Genomic DNA, 12,582 nt, shown 5'->3' with positions numbered 1-12,582 from the left:
ATGAGTGTCAATATTAGTCAAATGCAAGAATTACCAATAAATACCAAGGGCATTCAAACTAATAGCTTAAAAGAAACAGTGAAGGGTGTGATGTGTGAACTAGACATGGAATGGTCTGCCAGAAGAATAATAACTTATTTACCCTTGATGCTTCCATATTATGTTGGGCTCTCGCTACAGGACATATGCTATGAAAGAATATTAGTATTCGTATTAGTATTATTATCTCTCTGTTTCAGCCTAAGCGATATTATAACATAGTGGAAAACAATACTTGTTTTGGCAAACATCCTTGTTCAGCTAGAGCAAGGCAATCCAAACTGTGGGAAAATAAACAGTAGAAAGCGTGGAGTAAAGTTATTAAAATCATGTGGTGGTTTTAAATAAAAGGTTCCCTTTTGATTTCCTCTAACCTTCCTATTGAGCTTATAAAAAAGAGAAATCTATCTCTAGAGCTGAGATGAGAACAGAGAGAGCAGAGGTCATACCATGGTGGGGGGGGGGCAGATATTGCTTCATAATGTGGCTAGTCTCTCTGTTCTATGTTGCTAACATGGGACTTTTATCAGATTATTGCTATGTTTGTTTCCATCTTTGTTTTTGTAATGATATTCTACATACAAATGATAATCTTGCATTTTTTAAAATCCATTTAGCACTGTTTAAGAGTACTTTCAAAGGATGATTACATTTTTCTGTTGAGTTTAGATGGATGCCAGTAACTCAGTCCTTAATTCTGGATGCACTGCTCACATAGTTATTTCCTTTTTCCATATCAACATGATCTGTCCTAGTTTTTAAATAGGACATTCTCTTCCCCCAGTGAACATATAACTGTATCCCAGTGAGATTTCAAGTTTTTGCAGTACAAGTGCTTGTCAAAACACTGCAGCTCATCACTTTAATAGTCCTTTTACAGGAGACTGCCTCAGAATAAATGAGAAGAAATTTTCCCTGGGTAAAAATGATAGATTTAATCTCAATCCATTAAAAATTCTCTTTCGCTCCACTCTAAGTTGATGTCTTTTGGTTTAAAGGGTACAAGGTAAAAATGTTTTAAGTGAATCGTTCAGTTAAAAAATACTTTCAGAATGTGTTGTTTAGAAATAAACTTCTTGCTAGGATGGTCTTGTTTCAAAGATTTCGATTAGGTATTCTCCTTTTCTGCCAATTTAAAGGTGCCTTTACAAATGAATGATAAGCATCTGTATAGCTAGTTAAAAAATAATGGGAATGGAAGTTAGTCTAAGTTAAATTTATTCAAAGACAGAAGTGTATCTGTATCACTTTGTTCGGGCTACAATGAAACTGGAAAACTTGGGAGAACATTGAAAGAAACTTAATGGCGTATGTTCAGATTCATTTCTATGTGGTTGTTTTCAGGGAGACAAAATAGTAAAGAAAAATCTGTAGTCTCAAAAGTGAACTTCCATTCTACCATGCTAATAAAGCTTTCATTGCAGCCACCATGCCCCAACAAAGGCCCACCATGTAGAGCAAATCAAACATCTGCTTGTCTGCTTTTGAAAGAAGCAGGTTCAAAGTCAGGCAGAATAGAAGCTAACCTGGTTTGAAAACACATTCCATACATTGTCTCTGTTTAATAGCCCTCTCCTCCTTCGACAAACACTATGGGCCAAACATCTACCAAATCAATATTTTGTCTGACCGTTTATAAATTTTAAAACTCTGCAGAGTGTTTTAAATCTAATGGCATTGACTTAAAATGCAATAATGAAAAAAAAAAAAAAAGAAAAGACAAAAAACGAACAAACAAACAAAACCAGAATTAATCTGCCATCATCACCAGGTCAGGAAACAGGCTGTTTTGTTAGGAGGCAAATTTTCATACCACAGGATGGTGTTCTAATAAAAAACAAAAAACAAAACTTTGTTTTAATTCTGCAAATATGGACATTTAAAAGCCCTGAGTCTTTTTTTTTTTTTTTACAAGATATATTCTTCCAAGCAAGTACGCTGGTTATAATATTATTGTAATTTCATTAGTTTATAAAATGGTATTATAAAATAATAATAATCTCTTGTTTTCTATAATTACTATAATGGGTCATTTCACATTTTTAAGTGTTGGGAAATGTACAATCCAACTGTTCATATCATGTTGAGACTCTCACTTTGCTTTAACATTCAATGTGATATTTCTGTGTTAACTGAAGACTCCCTCAATTTAAAATCCATTTTGCAACACTCTGTAAGTATAGCATAGCAAAGAATATGTTACCTGACCTCTGACATGAAGTCACCTTAGAAATAAATGCAGCTATAAATCTTTTTGGCATATTTCTTTCTGCATGAGCGCTCTGAAATACCATAATTTCTCTCATCGGGGTCTGATATTTCAGCTTCCTCAAAAGCCAATTAATATTTGCCATCTCTGTCCTGCCACTTCAATTCAACTTAAAGAATGGGATGAAATTTCCCATGGCTGGGATTTCTACTCATTCTTAGCATAAAAGAAACATGCCCACTATGCCCCAAAGTCATGAAAACCATGTGAAGTTTTACATGTAAGCATGTCACCACACCATCCGGCCAGGATTTATTCACTGTAAGAATATTCTTAATTGGGTCAATCAAAAAACATTTGTAGAGCATTGCTTGTCCAAGTCAGCCTGAACCGACTAGGAATTAGAGGCGGGAGTGAACAATACCCTCAGGGAGCCCAGATCTGATGGAAGACTTGACGGCAAACAATTATAATTTAGAGTGACAGGGACTCTTAGGAGAGGTCTGTACCAAGTGCTAGTGAGCAGTGTGTGAAAAGCATCACCTACCGTGTTTCCCCAAAAATAAGACCTCGCTGGGACCATCAACTCTCATGCGTCTTTTGGAGCAAAAATTCATATAAGACCCAGTATTATATTATAAGACCCAGTATTATATTATATTATATTATATTATATTATATTATATTATATTATATTATATTATATTAATATTAATATTAATATTATATTGTATTATAAAGACCCAGTCTTATAGTAAAATAAAACCGGGTCTTATATTAATTTTTGCTCCAAAAGATGCATTAGAGTTGATTGTCCGGCTAGGTCTTATTTTCGGGGAAACACGGTAAGAGGTATTGAGGTGGCCTTAAAAGATGAAAGACTCCAGACAGCCATAAAGAAAAGACACTGAACACAGGAAATAAGTTTGCGCAAAGAACCTGGAGTACAAAAGAATATGATGTGTCCTAGTTTGAGAAAGCAGTTCTGTGAGGCTGAAGTATTGGTTTTTGAAGGCACTTAGTTTCAGGGCCCGACACAGGGGAAGCAGCCCGGGAGGAGAGGGACCGAGTCAGCTTTCTCCCTGTGCCTGTAGCCTAGGGCCTAGCAAATACTGTGTTGTCAGAAAATGTGTGTGGAATGAATGGAGTACAATACCTCACATACCAACTGCTCCTAGCCTTACCTAGAACAGAGTATGTACACAGCAAATATCTAATAGGTAATTATTTACTACTAATAAGAGAAGGCCAAGGCAACAGCCACAACAAGTGGAGTTGTATTCTTTCAGATTGAACCTCCAAGGTCGCAAAAACTGCCCTGAGAAGGCAAGTTTTGACCTTGATGTCGTAGGTTTCATAACTGTTGTAGTGTTTGTGTACAACTCTTAAAAGTGACATTCAATGCTACATCTGCACTTGTGTAATTAATGTCTCTTTTAATTACATGAGCTAACCCCAGGTGTCAAACACAATTTTATGCCAATTTCCTTTCTTTTATGGACCATGGATATCTACACTATTTTTCTTTCAAAGGGCACATGAACTTCAAAGTTACCATTAGAAATGGATCCTAAGTGATTGTTTTAAATGATTATACCTTCTAATTTGGTAAAAACATAAAAAGTCAATTTGGTGGTTTTCCGATTACTACATGCGTTTTCTTAGAGACTGGCATTAAGGATCGATTTTGTCTTTTAGGCGCCAAGCATCAATTTCATTTGTAAAGCAACAGTGTGTGTCCTAAACCAAGGTCAGTTAATCTCTACAATCTTTCTTCCTCCCAATTACTATGAATGAAAATCTTCTCAGGACTCAAGTGACGGCGACTCTTGTTTCTGTCCACTAAAGATATGTCTCAGCTTCGCGGATTTTTTTTTTTTTTTTTTTTTTTTGGCTGTACAAAGAAACTTGGATGCATTTTAAATTAACTCTCTCTAGGAATCAAAGGTAATCATTATTTGCCTTTATGATCTACATGAACATTCTCATTATTTCTTTTCTTTTCAAGTTTAAAATTAGTTTTGAGTTCCCTTTATATCTCTGTCCTCTTTTAGAGTATGCTCTGAGGATCCCAGCTTGCATAGAGGATTGAAGAAATGTCTCCAAAGCCTGTGCTTGCTGAGCTGACCCAAACATTTAGTAGAACAAGACAGGACTCAACACTCCCTCTTGCTGTAAGTGTTGGTCCAAGTATTGGTTATGACCTTGTGTGTGCTGTTTCCTTTTTCTGGCCAAGAATAAGGAAAATTGGACCAAAGTCCAGACCCTGGCTCTGATACTTGGGGTAGCATAAGCTTCATCACCTTGGGAACCTCTAAGCCATATTATCTCTGATCTTCAGTTTCCTCTTAGAAACTTCCTTGATGGGTTACCATGGAGATGTCCGGGGAACATGTAAACAAAAACCCTCCTTCATAAAGGGCTGTTTGTATAGAAGGTAGCATTGTTAGTACCTGCTCATCTCTGTTTTAATTGGCTTTCTTTTTTTCTTTTTTCTTTTTTTTTCTGTGGTTACATTTTCTTTTCTTTCTTTCTTTTTTTTTTGGTCTACCATAAGCCCTCAGAGTTGGAAGGGATGATACCCCGATTGCCTATGAAGTCAGGCAACCTTTTCTCTAGGTACAGCAAACTGTTTTGGAGATGGTTCACTGCGGTCTTGTGATGGGTCATTAATAGTTTTTTGTCTTGGTGAAATTGACAGAGAAGGCTATCAGTCACTCAACCAGGCCTGCTGTGGGACAGCTAGGCTCATATCACCTGATATATGAACCACTCCATGTGATTAACTTTGACAGGTAACTTCAGGCTGGCTGGCACACTGAAGAGCATTGTAAGTACAAATAACAATTCTGGAATATGTCCTGAGTGATAGAAGAATGACTGAGTAGAACAGAGTCCCTTAATCTTTGCTTGTGAAAACACATTTGGTTTCCTTCCGAGGCCAGGATACTACAAAAAAATCAATTAACAAAACCTCTCTGAGATCTCCGCTGAGGCTTTGAAGTTTGGTATCTATCAAGCTTGCACCAAATATAGAACTGCCTTGGAAGGCCAGGCTCATTCATCTCAGTCTCCAAAGGGCCTAGCAGGGTGCTTTACAGCAATGTAATAATAACAATAATATCGATTATGAAGATTATTGTACCATATTTTCCCTATTTCTACAGACTTACAAAGGGTTCCGCCATCCACTGAGACAAAGTTTATTGTCCCCACTTCAACATAGGAGGAAACAGATTCAGAGCCGTGAAGTAACTTGCCAGAGACACACAACAATGAGTGGCACAGTGGGTGACTGAACCAGAGTCCTTTCTAATCAACTTTTCTGGAATTGAATGCAATAGGACAAAACAGTTCAGTCTACATAATCTATCCAATCAGCATTTATTGTTCTGATCAGTTGATTCCCGAAATTAAGCTAGACCCTCCAGGGTGTCAAGGTGAAAATCATAATCTAATTTCAGGGCCATTTTGCAATGAGATGTGCCTTTTTTTTTCCCCCTTAATGATACTGAAAATGATAAGACTGCTTAATGTTGTTTCACCTACTCTTGGAGTCTTTTGGTGGGCTGAAAAATTAAAAATTATAGTTCCTGCCTCAAAGAAAAATGGCCTTCTGGAGCTGGAAATGACGAACTCTTGAGAATTCATTGAAATCCACTGACTAAACATAATTGAGGCCTGCTGGTCACCCGGGGCTGAGAGCAGCCTGCTCAGAGTTAAGATCCCATGTTATCACATATTGACGGCGGTAAGCAGACTCCATCTTTGCATAAGGTGACCAAGTTTGGCACGGGAACCCAAGCAAAGGAAATGAAACCCAGAAGAGGATTTGCTAACATTAAAAACTGGTCCTTTCCTCTCACACAAATGTGAAAAGCTAATTCCCACCACAGCGTCATCACCTGTTCCTTCTCTCTCTGCTTTTGCCATAGCAAAGCTCTATAAAGAAACTGACCATCAGGTCATGATCATCTGGGTTAGCTGACGATTTGATTAAGCTGGCCACTGCAGGATTAGCTGGAAAAATGCTAGATTTTTGTTCTAGAAACTTAATTCCTCTTTCCCTCGTGTTTATCATGTTTGCACATTTCACTTGCACCCTAATTTCCTGTGGTTTGCCAAAGTCCAGACTGCGACTTGAGCTGTTGTTTCTATGCAGGTGAAAAGTGTAACCACAACTGACCACCTGAACTGGTGTACAGTCAGGTGATGATTGTCCACGGCAAGTATGTTTTGGCATCCTTCTAAGTATCCTGTGGAGGCTTTGCTACCCAGGCCACCAGGGTTACCACCAGGGTTAGTCCAGGGGGGTCCCCCTCACATACCAGCCATGTCCTTTCAATATTCCGAAATAAGGAGAAATTATACCACAGAAGTCTTGAGACCTTGGCCCATGAGAACCCTTTCTTGGGGCTTTCAGAGTGACACCAATGCCACCAAATGGGGGATAGATCCCTTCCATGACACAATCCTGAGAAAGCCAGTCTCTTCCAGAGTACTGGATTCTTAGTCTATTCTGGGTCATAGAGCAGAGACAGTAGCACCAATGGGGGCTCCTACCCAACACTCATATAAAGGGAAATAAAGTAAAATCAGGGATCAGCATGTGAGACTACCATTTATGCCAAATGAGCAAAATGCTGACTCCTTAGAAAAGATCATCTCTCTGTGCCTCAGCTTCCTCGTCTGTAAAATAGTGGTTATGGGGACTAAATGAAAGCAAAGCACTTAGAACAGAATTTGGCACAGTAGCCATTCAAATGTTAGCCATCAGTGTTGCTACTGTGTCACCTAAAATTAACTGGATGTTTCTGCTTGTGTTTCCCTCTAGGAAAGAACTTGGAGATTCCAATCTGACCCTCTTCCATGTGATTTCATGTACCCATTCTCTTTCTGTACCATCCACAATAAAGTTTGAGACTGTCAAGTAATCCACCTGCCTCTGATTTTTGTCTAGAAAAACCTGTAGCTTTTCAGAGTGAAATGTCAATACATCTTCCCGTCTCGCCTTCAACCTATTTAGTATTGATCATTTTGGGAGCAATGGTGCCTTAAAGCCAAAATTTACTGCACCATCAAAGGAGCCACTTGGGGGACCACATGTAAACACACCGAGCTTTCATTTACTTTCACAACACAGTGTCTGTTAGTACCCAGATATTTAAGGAAAATACCAAGGACCAATTTTAAAATGCTATTTATGGCAGAAAATTTGCCAAGAAGAAATCTTCTGGAATGCATTTGAATGCATACTTCTGTCTAATTTAAACCCATTGTTCCCTACCCTGGTGCTCATCCAAATGTCACCTGTACTCAACAATCTTCCCCAGAGATTCTGACACACATCCAGGTTGGGGAAATCTTTTGGAAAATCCTGCCTGATAATCAGTACATGAGACATAATGTTGATGTGACGGCCTTCACACAGCCGAGCATTTTCCAGGATATTAAAAAGATTGATTTAAAAATATATATATATTCAAGTTTATCACACCAGTGGCATCCACCACATTCCCAGGAAGTCTTCTCTAGCTGTCTGCTAGCACTGTGAGAAGCAATTTCAAGGTCTTCTCTCAGGAGGTCTTTCAGACTGGTTTTGCAGACTAAATAAAGACAAAGCTAATTGCTGAGATCTATTACTGGAGCGGAAAACACAGCACCACCTTTGTGTGAGGCTGAATCTCCATGACAACGCCTGATAAAAAGCTGGATTAATATTTCTTTTTTTTCCTTTACTTAGTGGGTCATGGGGGTCATAGCCTTCTGTAGGCAGTGTGAGTTGATACATCCTTATGCAGTTTTTCCAAGTTACTCAGTAGGGCAACCTGAATTTATTTAGCCCTGAAGTCCCCAAAGAGATTACTATTTTTAAATAATTTTTCATACTTTTATGCCAAGTCAGGTAGTGAAAACCATCAGGTTCAAATACACTGTGGTTAATAAATTTGCCATCATCTCCCGGAGAGGCAGGCTGGTGCACAGGTTAAGAATGACAGTGCCAGAGCATTGACTCCTGGATGCTTCACCCTGCTCAAGATTGTCATGTGGTGCAATGCTTACTCTCAGTGCATCAGTAGTTTCATCTGCAAAGTGGGTACAATATTAATAAATAGGGTTGTTAGGATTAATTTTAGTTAACGTATATAATACAAGGTGTGATCACAAAATACGGTGAATGTTTAAATTTAAAAAAGAATGTATTACAGTAAAAGACACATTGCCATTAATCCCCCTCAAAACACTCCCCCTCGCTTCAAACACACTTATCCCATTCTTCTCGCCACTTTCTGAAGCAGTTCTGGAAGTCCTCTTTCGTGAGTGTCTTTAGTTGCACTGTCATGGCTGCCTCAATGTCCTAAATCAATTCAAAATGTTTACCTCTCATGGTCATTTTGACTTTGGGGAAGAGTCAGAAGTCACACAGTGCCAGAGGTGCCAGATCTGGTGAATAAGGTGAAAAGGTGAATGAATTTCTGTCAAATGTTTTTAATTGACAGAAATTGCTGTATACCAGAAGCGATGTGTGACATGGAGCATTGCCATGATGGAAGATGAAGTAAAGACATTCATGAAAGAGGACTTCCAGAACTGCTTCAGAAAGCGGCAAGAATGATGGGATAAGTGTGTTTGAAGTGAAGGGGAGTATTTTGAGGGAGATTAATGGCAATATGTCTTTTACTGTAATAATTTTTTTTCAACATTCACTTATCGCACCTTGTATGCTTAATACAATGCTTGGCATACAAGATAATGTTCAATAATTAGCTATTACTCTTCTTACTATGAATATTACCAACTGAGTTATAGCTGCTCAGTTTATATGGTAGGCACTAGTCACACACAGCTATTTGAATTTAAATTAATTGGAATGAAATAAAATTAAAACTGGTGTTCCTCAGTTGCACTAGCCACATTCCAAGGTCTCAGTGGGAACACACAGCCAGTGACCACCATATCACACAGAAAGTTACAAGATAGTGCCATCATCACCAAAAAGTTCTACTGGGCTGTACTGAGCCATAGTTTAGAGAAAGTAAAGCAGAAAAGAAGAATTTCCTTCATAGAAGATATGTTTTCTTCTTAGCACTCTCTATTGATTGTAAATGTAGTCTACAGTCTCTGTCTGAGAGCATGGGGGCCCCCTTCTTTGGAGCATTTCTTTTGTAGCATCTCACAAGTGGTTTACACTGTGGAGTGGTCAAAAAAAGAATTGTTTTCCAGAAATGTTTTTTTCACCATTGGGACAATTACCCCCATTTCTTTCCTACGCTGTTTATTAATACAATGCTCTGTATTTATTGATTCTAAAGTTACACATAATTCTTGAAAAGCAGGCAAAGTGGCAACTGTGTAGTCATCACGTGTGTTGTAGTGGAACCGTGTAACTAGCGCAGAGGATGACTTTCATAATCACCATCCAAATGGAAGCAAAATACAGATTCACTAGCCATACCGATGGTGTTCAACAGCAGAAAAGCCAAGTTCAGTATTCAGGAATGTAAACACATGCCTTCATTCCATCTCAAACAGCACATTTCCAGGCACTTTTCACCTCTGATTGGCCAATTTTAGAATTCTGTTGTCAGCTGGGAAAATCTTGGTCCTTTTCCTCAGAGTCAAATTGACACGTCTTATTTGTGCTGTACTTGGTTAGTCCCTGGCTTCACTTCCTGGCCAGGGCTACATAAATGTTTCAGAGTGAGGGAAAAATACGGGCAAAAAAGGAAAAGCTGTCTGTCATTTTCAACAAGCAGAAGTTTTATGTGCATCATGAACCGTTAGTAATGGTATGTATTGTGTAGAGGCGTCTCTACTATCAATTTATATTTGGGGAGAACTTTTACTATAAAACTAGTGTGGAAAGCTAGGAGCAAGAGCCAGTGTAATATACCCAATCCCAGGCCAGTTCTGTCAAACTGGTTGAGTATATTACAGGTGAAGAGAAACGTTTGTCAGCATCATGGATGCTCGTTCCAGATCTCAAGCTATAAAAGCTGCATAAAGGAGAGGGAAAATAAAAACTGCCTCTTTCTATTTTTGAATTTTCATTCAAGCTATACATGTTTTAAGGAAAAAATAATGCTGATCACTAAACATTGTCAATAAAACAGTACCGATGAGTCTATGTTCCAGAAGTATAGAAAAAGAGAAACAGAAAATTCCACATATTATTTTAAAAATGACATCATCGGTGAACTGTCACCATCAGCTTGCCACTGTATAACACTTTATAGTTTTGTTTTATCATGTGCCTGCACATACAGCATCTCAGGGCATCACACTGAAGTGGCGGCCTCTTCCTCCTCTAGAGATATACCAACTACAGCTCAGGGGCTAGGAAAAATGTCCAAGACATTAGTGACAGACGTAGCTTTAGAACCCATTCAGACCCCATTATACTCTAGTTTCTCTTCATTGAAGAGCTGCAATATCTTTAGACTGAAAAGATCATTTTTAAGTCAAGGAAAGAAAAAAAAAATCTCTCATTATAGGAGATTTAGATTTATAGCACTGTGTGGGGAAAAAACAACAACGTTTTTATTTTCTTCTACTGATAGATAATCACCAGCAATGTGTAGGCTGGTTAGCTTATCAATGGGAAGGTACATCGCTCAAGCTAGAATGGAGAAGACGGATAGCGATAGATGAAGGAGTGAATTATTGATACCAGATAACAACGTGTGCTGTACATCTCGCTAAGGCTGGGAGGCTGTTATGGCTGGAGAGTGTATTGTGTGTGACGGGAGGGAGGGAACAGGACTCTGTATTGTGCTTCATTTAGCTTTTGCCTTTCAACACCATTATCGCCTGGGCTATAAAGACACTGCATGTGCCCAATTTAAGTGTAGGCTTCTTATTTGTAAGCAAATGGTGGTGGTAGGCTTACTTAAAAGGGTACATCACATCTGAAAAGAAAGAGGGAAGTTTGCTATTTATTTTGTCTACTCGTCTTCTCCTCAATAGAGCCTAACCCCAAGCCCACCAACATGACTGATGGAGCCCTTGCCAGGAACTGGGCGTAAAAGGCTGAGACAGAGTGGGCTGCAGCTCCTCCAGGAGGTCACAATCCAAAGGAGAAGGCACAACAACTACCTCCTGTCAGACAAGATGCATGGATGCATAGGAGTGGGGAAGGCTGAGAACAGTGATTTGCTCTCGTGGGGTGACAAGGGGACTTTCTAACTGTGGCTTTAAAACGGGGGGCAATGGGAAAGAGTGTGTTCCAGATAGAGGGACTACCCTAAGTAAAGTCAAAGTACATGAAATGAGGCAACATTATTAGCAGCAGTTTCGGGTAAAGGATATTGAGTACTTTCTGCCTACCCACCACTGTTGCAAGTACTTAGCATGAATGAGCTCATTTAGTCATAATAACCTTATCCCATATGCATCATTAGAACTGCTTTACAGATGAGGAAAGTGGGGCACAGAGAGTTTAAGTAACTTTCCCAAAGTTACACAGCTAATACATGTAAGAAGAGAGTAGAAGTTCAACCTTCGGGGCCCAGAGGCCATGCTTCTGACCCCTGTACTCCCTTTCAGTGATAGGTACATGGGGTGTTTGAGCAAGATCCATTTTCCAGGACAGCTGCGTCACAACCATGGCACCCAGGGTGTGACAACCATGGCACTACTGACATTTGGGGCTAGACAACTGCTCCTGTGCATCACAGAATGTTCAGCAGCATCTCTGGTCTCTAACCACTAGATGCCAGGAGCATCTCTATCCTGTAGTTGTGCACATCAAAAATGTCTCTGGACAAATCTTCTCTGTAGACATCACCAAATGTTCTCTGAGGGCACTTATGCCCCAGCTGAAAATCACTGGACAAGCATATGACGTGTGACATTAGAAAAAGGCAGAAAATATATTAGAATTCAACTATAAATATCCTGAACTTCTATTTTGAAGGCTGTGGGAATGTAACCTGTAGCGAGAAAGATGCCACTTGGGGTTTAGCAAGGGAGGAGCAGCAGAAAAGAGAACTTGAAGAAGCATGAGGGCAGAAGGCACTGCGAGAGACAGCACAGACTCCAGAGATCTCAGCTAGAAGCAGGATGCATTCTCAGACTTCATGCATTGAGGGTTCGAAAATCCTAAAACTGAAGATAGCAAAGGGTCACCTATAAGAACAGTACAAGAGTCCAGGCAGCCATTTCACCCACTGGTCCCTGGAATGGGGCCAATCCCTGACCTGAAAGCTCAAATCTCAAAGTTTCATTTTAGGTAAGAAAGCTTCTGAAGCTGGGGGTAGGGGGGCCTGAATACCCAATTTTCTTAAGAAACTCCGATATCAGATTTCATGTCATTGTTTAAGTGTGAACATGGT

General features: G+C 39.3%; 1 protein-coding gene across 2 annotated transcripts in view; it reads left to right on the top strand.

The window, feature by feature from the left end:
- Nucleotides 1-12,582, top strand: part of GRM7 (glutamate metabotropic receptor 7) — an 825,787-nt gene that overhangs the window by 774,387 nt on the left and 38,818 nt on the right. The window lies entirely within an intron of this gene.

Source organism: Rhinolophus ferrumequinum, chromosome 17 (genome assembly GCF_004115265.2).
Source record: "Rhinolophus ferrumequinum isolate MPI-CBG mRhiFer1 chromosome 17, mRhiFer1_v1.p, whole genome shotgun sequence".
In the NCBI taxonomy this organism is placed as follows: domain Eukaryota; kingdom Metazoa; phylum Chordata; class Mammalia; order Chiroptera; family Rhinolophidae; genus Rhinolophus; species Rhinolophus ferrumequinum.
Note: the sequence above shows the minus strand (reverse complement) of the source record. Positions and strands in the feature narration are given on the sequence as shown.